The sequence below is a fragment of the Silene latifolia genome, chromosome X (genome assembly GCF_048544455.1).
Source record: "Silene latifolia isolate original U9 population chromosome X, ASM4854445v1, whole genome shotgun sequence".
NCBI classification, from domain to species: Eukaryota; Viridiplantae; Streptophyta; class Magnoliopsida; order Caryophyllales; family Caryophyllaceae; genus Silene; species Silene latifolia.
In genome coordinates, this window is record NC_133537.1 from 270,725,543 (window position 1) to 270,734,192 (window position 8,650).

Here is an 8,650-nt window from a genome sequence, read left to right on the forward strand (position 1 = left end):
GAACCATATGAACTATTTCCTACTTATTACCCAATGACTGAGATGTCTTTAATTCAGCTATTTGAGCCGTTAAGGCCTCGCCAGTGTGAGTAGCTATCTGATCAATCAACTTCCAAGCATTACCGTCATTAGTATTCTCCTGGAATCTTCCATTGGCAGCGGAATCAAGTGAAGCTCTGTGATTGTCATGCAACCCGTTGTAAAATTGGTTGCAAAGGAACCAAATCTGGAAGCCATAATGGGGGACGGATCGAACTAGCCTTTTGAAACAAACCCAGGCTTCATTAAGATCTTCAGTAGGATCTTGTTTAAAACTCGTGATCTGGCTTCTAAGAGCATTAGTCTTCTGCGGTGGAAAATACCTCGTGTAGAATGCAAGAGCTAATGAAGTCCAGTTAGTGATTGCGCCGGTCTCCATATCCAAATCACGTAGCCATTCTGCTGCATCATCTCTCAGAGAGAAAGGAAAAAGAGTCTATTTGACTTGATCTTGAGTCATCCAGCTATCAAAGGAATAGAACAACAATATGTGACAAATTTCTCAATGTGCTTGGCAGGATCCTCTCCAGCTTTTCCTCCAAATAGATTTCTCTCTACTAGGCTTATATAAGAAGGTTTAATATCAAAAGTCCCTTTATCAGTGGTAGGGTGCTTAAAGCCTTTAGGAATAGAATAAATCAATGGTGGGTTCAGAGTGACTTGCGAAGGTCAGCATCTTCAATGTTGTAGAAGTAACGGGTGAAGAAATAAGTGTGCCCTCTTCAATATCTTCTGCGAAAGTAAACCGCTCGTAGTCAAGTGTACTCAAGTCTTCCACCTAACTTTCTTCTCTTTGAAATTTTCGTCTATAGCGAAAAGTCTTCTCTGACTCGGGATCAAAAGGTACAATCTCAAACGTGTGAGACCTGACCATACACGAAAACAATAGAAAAATATCAAATTGTCTCAAGGAACTTATGCTCCTAGAGACAAAACACAAAAATAAACAAAAATAAACAGAAAAATTGTTGCCTCCCCGGCAACGGCGCCAAATTTGATAAGGTTATTTTCAGTCGTTGGCCTATCAAAATAAATTCTAAATTACTACTAACTGGTAGGTAGTGGCAAGAAAGGGTCGAATCCACAAGGAGGCGAGTTAATTAATCTAGTTTGTTTATATTTAAGTTCGTCTTAAAGGTAACGGTTTTATGGGGTTGATTGTTTGATTTCTAATAACTAATTGGGATTGAAATAAAGACAAATTCAATAATAATAATAAAGAGTCTAGGGATCGGGTTCACTAAGTAGTCATCCAAGGGTAAGGTTTAATTCATTGATTGAGCAATTTATATTGTTGAAAGTCATATGATCGGTCGATTCTAATATGTCTTTTTAGATCTAAACATAACATGCAATCGCTATTATTAAGTCGGTCTAATTCAATTATTGAAGCCTATTCTAGTCTTAACCCGGTCGGTGAAAATTCTAGTTTATGCAATACTAAATTAATCAATTTTGATCAGTAATTAATTAACTAGATGTAAAACGATAATTAAATAGCAATCAAAATCAATTTAACAATCAATTCATTAATAACCCCTTTTCTAACAACCTAGATCCCCTTTCACCCTATATTATGAAATTAGCTACTCATGATAAAGGGAATAACAACAATAAGATTAATGAACAACATGATTAAAATCTTAATATGATAAGCAAAACAATTCAATGAAATAAAATTTGAATTAATAACAACTAAATAAAGATTAGAGAGTACCGTAATTAAAGAGCAATAGATCCGAGACAATAATAAATAAACTAAACTAAGAGTATTCTAAGAGAGTTTTTAGAGAAGCTATGCGTAACTAGGTAAAAATAAGACGTAAATAAACATAGGGTACGAATTGGGTATTTATAGTAAAACATAACCGACTTAAGGAAATTGCGAAAAATTATGGTAACCATAGCTTCCTCAATCGAGCCTGGCTATACTCGATCGAGCCTGGGTAAGATTGATCGAGGAACCACTCTGTTTCAGCTCTTTTCTTCGTGTTGTCTTCTTAACTTCTCTTACTTCATTCTTATGGATTCCCGTGCCATACTTCGTATATTCCTTTATGCCCACTCCGCGATCCCCATTTCATTCCTTTGCTCCTCAAATGCATCATTCCTGCAGTAAACATCAAATAGCGCAAGTAACAACATTCTAACATAAAAGGCATGTATATAATATAATTTAGCACGAAACCGTATCAAAAGTAATTAAGGGGAGGCTTAAATATGCATATAATTATGACTGATCAGGCCACGTCGCTCAAAACGCACACAACTACAGAATCCTCTATAAATACCTCAAATGCCACCATTTGAGGGTACGGGAGCGTTCGCCCCCTCTTTTCTCCCTTAAAATTATAGACCTTGACTTCCTGAGTCGACCTACTGATGGAAAATACGAGCCATTCACATTGTTTGGTACCGTCATCGTGTATTAAATCACTTGACCGACCATTTCGACCAACTACACAATAACTAAAAAAAATAATACTTGAAGAGTCTATTGATCCAAAATACTCAAGAGGGGGGGGGGGGGGGTGAATTGAGGATTTAAAACTTTTTAAAGCTTTTTCGATTGTGTGAATGTAATTGATTATTTAAAGTTTATTGATTAAACTTTAACTAATCAACTAATAATTGTAAGCAAAGTAAACGAAAGAACGAAACAAGAAGAGACACACGGATTTTTGAAGTGGTTCAGTTTCACAAGTCGAAACCTACGTCCACTATTCTCGATTAATAAATTTAGTACCTTTCTACGGATTACAAATTTACTAACCCAACTCGTACAACTAACTCTAGCTGTAACTCAATGAGTACCGTTAAATACTCGAGTGACTAACTTACGCTAATAAGAAAGCACTAATGATTCTTCTAATAGTTCACGTTAATGAACAAGTAAGAAATCAATTATAGCACTATTATCTTATAACGAAAATGAAGAACAAGTATGCGAGTTTTGTAACACACGACCTTTCGAAATTAGCAAATCGGTTTTCGTTAAAAACACACGGTTTGCTTTTTAAAATATGAAAACAATTTTTATGCTTAAGGTCTCTATTTTAGATGTTGCAAATAACAAAGTATTTATAGGCAAGGAAGAGGAGAGCCACACGGTTTCTATCAAAACCCTAATAGCCGAAATAAGATATAATTGCAAATTATATCTTCTTATCTCCTCTTACCTAAAGGCCATAAAAGATAATAAAGAATATTCTAAAAGATAGAACATAATCTTTCCAAATATTATCTTTACTATAAATTCTAAGATTATGATAAGATTTCCTAAAACAAGAAAATCTTTTATCATAAACAAATATATATGTAAGATATACAAGATATGTAAAGATTATATTATAGAATAAAATCTTTACCCAATATCTTTTAGGTAACACGGCATACCACGGCTCATAGGCTCGTGATCCATGCAAACCCTAATCTTAATATATAATTAGAATTTAGGTTTAAAAGAGGCTAGATGAAAACCCTAATTGATAGTAAAGTCCAACTCATAAGTTGACCCAAAGACTATCAATCAACGCCATTCATAAAACCGAACCTCACTAAACCGGGCTTTATAAAATAAATACTTTCCTTAAAAACATATAAAATAAACTTTAAGAATTTGCAAAAACAATTTTCGAACCATTTAAAAGTCGTGTATGAAAACTCAGCATTTCAATGTTATAGTAGAAGAGCTATAACATTGAGCTCTTTTACTAGTAATGTTATAGCTGCAAAGCTATAACTTTACTAATTAGGAAACTCATTCTCCAATTACCATTATGAGATAATCACCTATACTATTCTAATCTTCAAGGAGATCTTCGAGTATAGGCTACATCATCATCCAAGCTTGATTAATCTTCTAGACGAACTTCGTCTTCACAAAATACTTGAATAAATCCTTGAATTGTTGATCTTGAATGAAAACTTGAACTTCTCATGTAATCGTCACAATCCTCTTTGTTGCTCGCAAAAGGTTAATGCTAAAACACTTAACAAACGATTACGCACAACGAGTATATAAAATCTAAAACACCTTGACATCATCAAAACATAAACATATAAACTATATGGTCCAACAAATTCCCCCTTTTTGATGATGGCAAGTCTCATAAAATTGTGACTAACGAAAAAGTTCCCCCTTAATATAATACCGTTATCTTGACAATAAAGATTAACGCAAGATCAAAACAAACTTTCAAAACCAAAGCTTTAAGGACTTTAAGAGACAATTGGTCTTGACAAGGAGCAAGCTTAGGTAGATGCTTACTATAGACGTTCTTTCCCCCTCTTGACATCATCGAAAAGTTAAGAACAAATCAAAAATGACTAGAATAATATAAGATGAGACAAGAGATAAAAACGTCATAAGAAATAAAATAGCACGCAAGACTAGAAGCATCCAAAAGATAATTAGCATACAAACTAGGAATTAAACATGTTTAACGCCAAAATGGGCCGAATGATCACATGTCTAATAGAACACTTGGGCCATAACCACAAGTGTAAGCCAAAATGGGCCGAATAGAGGTTTGATTAACACACCATTAGATGAAATAAAAGAAAAGCTAATTAAAGGAAGGGCTAGGGAGGGTAGGACGAGAGAAAATCAAAGGTTGCGGGTCTTATACGGGTTCACGTAGTCGGGTCGGGTACGGTGCTCCAAAGCATCCAGACGGTCAAAAGAGCTCCTAACCAACTGTGAAAGAGTACCAACGCTCCTTTCAAAATTAAGGACCTTCAAGGAAAGGGCCTTCGTAGCTTCCAACGTAAGAGCTTGATCTCCCGCCATTGCTTTCCCGTGCATCACCAACGCACCACCCTGACTCGTAAGGAAAGTGAGACGATCACCGTGTGGGAACACTTCCCCACGTATAGCCTTCAGCTCCCTCTCAAAACCCGCCAATCTCTTGTCCACATCCTCCATCCATGAATACACCCGACTAGCATCTAATCCCGAGTCTAAGGACCGAGATGGGCCAACCCGTGCCAATGCCGTAGCCAAACTAGTTGAATGCTCCTCAAATTTCTCCATTAACCCACTCATAAATCCTTCCAATTTCGACTCAATAGCTCCTAAACCCGATTCCACCGGAACTTTCTCAACATCTTTTGTAAGTTGCAGCTCGGGTCCATCAACAACAAGACCCATTAACTTGATCAACTTATCACACATACTATCCCGAGCACTAACACCGTAACTGTCAGGCCCGATTACCTGTTTAATTTCCAACAACCGAGATATCCACATACCATACGGCAAATCAATTGTAGTGCTCAATTTTTCTTTAGTGACCGTAAGACTCGTTTGAAGAATACGGTGCAAAACAACACTCCCCAAGTTCACTTTTTGACCTTCCAACCAAGAATAAACCATAATCGCCTCATAACTCGACACCTTATCACGGCCCCCTCTTCTCGGCACCACTGTGTTCCACAAAAAATTTAAGAAGAACTTAATTTTGGCCGAAAGAGGACGAACCACGATATTGACACCCTCCGTCATCTCCTCAAAATACTGTTTTACCAACAATTCTTTTTCACTTTCAACATTAGACCACTCAAGACTCGGATTTAATTCAATCCCTTCATTAGGAACCGAAAAAGCAGAGCAAAAATCCGAAACAGAGACGGTAACATCAACACCATTAACAACCGCATGCAACACTCCCTTTTTAATCGACACACTAGCAAAGAACTGTACCACCTCAACCGGGTATATAGGACCCGAAAAATGACTTATGTGACTCCACCCTTGAAAATCAAGAAAATTAACAAAGAAAGCAAGAGCGGGTACACTAACCAACCAAGATTTCGGATAATACCGACCACCATGAATAGAATACCTCAAAACTCGATTAACCAAGATGCTTTCATCGTGTGTGAGCCGAACACGATTTAATCCCTCCTTCGTCGCGGCTTTCGAAGCATCTCTAAGCAGAGTGCGAGCAACACCATTCCGAACTATCACCTCGGGTTCCTCCACAATCGCTTCACCATTATCGACAACAACTTTATTTTTACCTTTGAAAAGACGGCGTCTTTTTCCTTCGGAGACCGATTCGTCCCGACTACGAAAACAGGGCGAGTTTTGGTTTGGTTGTGGTGAAGGACAATTCATGGAATGAGGGGTATGTGGTGGCAAAGGTGATGTTTGGTGAGGAAAGGGACGGTTTTGGTGGTGACGGGTTGAGGATCGGGTGTTTTTTGCATGGGATGAGTTCATGATGATGGAGATGGTTTGAAAAAGGGATGATGGTGATTGTTGGAGTAAAGGGAAAGATATGTAATAATTGTAAATATTTGGAAGAAGAAAGAGGTAGGCAAGTGGGGATGGGTGGACGGGTAAAAGCAAGGGTAGATATAGGTGTAGGTTTTAGGGTAAACAAGTGTAGGTGTTTTATGGTAAGTGTAGTTAATTAAGAATAGGAAAGTGATAAGATGAAATTTATGATGATAAGACATGAATTAGGAAATTAGGTTGATATAGGAGTCATATGAGCCGTGTATTGTGAGCCTTTTTGTGAGATTTTCTTTTGATTTTTGAAAAAATAAAAGAGATATGATGTGTTTGTTTAATGATGAGAATAAGTTTGTATATTAATTAAATTCTAAATAACAAATAGAATCTTATGAAAATAATATTTCTATAAACGAATTTATTCATGCAACGCAATATACGGACACAGTCATACAATCTTAACTTAACTAGTCAGTCATAACAGGATTGAACAGATATAGAAACTTAGGTACCACTGATTAAACCAATTTCCAACCGTAAAGTCTCAAATCGTTCTCTAGCTAATGATTTTGTCAAAATGTCTGCCCATTGTTTTTCAGTACTACAAAATTCAAGTTTTATATTCCCCTTCTCAACATGGTCTCTAATAAAGTGGTGTCTAATTTCAATGTGTTTGGTACGAGAATGTTGTGCGGGATTTTTAGAAATAATTATCGCACTAGTATTATCACACAAAATAGGAATACATCCTACGTCAACACCATAATCACGTAATTGTTGCTTAAGCCATAAAAGTTGAGTACATACCAGTCCTGCGGCAATATATTCGGCTTCGGCAGTTGAGAGAGCAACTGAATTTTGTTTCTTCGAACCCCACGTGATGATACACGGTCCGATAAAAGTGGCGACACCCGACGTGCTTTTTTCGTCTCAGAGAACATCCTGCGTAGTCGGCGTCGAGAATAACCGACTAGGTCAAAATTGCATTCCATAGGATACCATAGGTATAAATTGGCGTTCAATCAAATAACGTAAAATCCGTTTTACGGCCGTCATATGCGATTCTTTGGGAGACGATTGATATCTCGCACAAACGCATACACTAAACATAATATCGGGTCTACTTGCGGTCAAATATAACAATGACCTAATCATCCCACGGTAAGTAGTTTCATCAACTGATTTACCATTTTCGTCCAATGTCAATTTCTTTTTTTCGACCATTGGAGTAGGCATAGCATGCGAATTTTCCATTCCAAATTTCCGAATCAACTCTTTGATGTATTTCTGTTGATGGATCTTAATGCCTTCATCTGTCTGTTGTATCTGCAGACCTAGGAAGAATTTCAATTCTCCCATCATACTCATCTCAAACTCGGAAGTCATCAACTCAGAAAAGTATTTGCATAGACGTCGGTTGGTCGATCCAAAGATGATGTCATCGACGTAGATTTGAACAACCAAAAGGTCGGAACCCTCAGTTTTTAGAAATAGGGTTTTGTCGACGGATCCTCTCATTGAATCCACTTTGTCAGCGAGAAACTTAGACAATCGCCGTACCAAGCCCTAGGTGCTTGCTTCAATCCGTATAGGGCTTTATCCAATTTGAACACGTGATCCTCAAATTTGATATTCTTAAAACCAGGGGGTTGTTCAACGAAGACTTCCTCTTGCAAAAATCCATTTAAGAATGTCGTCTTGACGTCCATCTGGAAGAGCTTCATTCCTTTGTGCGCGGCGAATGCAATCAGAAGTCTAATAGCTTCGAGTCGAGCAACAGGTGCGAAAGTCTCGTCATAATCTATTCCTTCTTGTTGATTATATCCTTGGACCACCAATCTTGCTTTGTTTCTGACAATGACCCGGCATCATCCAATTTGTTCCTGAAGACCCACCGAGTTCCAATGACTGTTCGATCATTCGGTCTAGGAACTAAATGCCAAACCTTATTTCTTTCGAACTGTTGTAGCTCTTCTTGCATAGCGACAATCCAATCTGATTCAGCAAGAGCTTCATTGACGTTCTTTGGTTCGATCATGGATAGGAAAGAGTAGAAGGAACAGAAGTTGTTTAAGGAACGTCTTGTTTGAACACCCTTCTTAATATTTCCAAGAATATTATCCATGGGGTGTGAATTCTTGTATTTCCACTTCGTTGAAGTGCTTGGTTCGCCATCGTCATTTGAGCTTGTCCCGACATCATTTGGTTCGGAATTAGAGGAAGTTCCCCCTGAATCCAAGTCGGGTGTTGTGTTTGAGTCGATTATAACCTCGGACTCTACACCTTGATTTGGTTTCAATGTTACAGTAACATCATCTATAACATTGGTTTGGGAGTTCTTATTTTGAGTAGATATTATAGTATCATCAA

At 37.5% G+C, this 8,650-nt stretch overlaps 1 non-coding gene across 1 annotated transcript; it reads left to right on the forward strand.

The window, feature by feature from the left end:
- The first annotated feature begins 230 nt into the window (after window positions 1-230).
- LOC141625582 (small nucleolar RNA R71) lies at window positions 231-337 on the forward strand. Its single transcript, XR_012535354.1, has one exon. It is a non-coding gene; the product is annotated as a small nucleolar RNA R71 (small nucleolar RNA).
- Window positions 338-8,650: the final 8,313 nt, after the last annotated feature.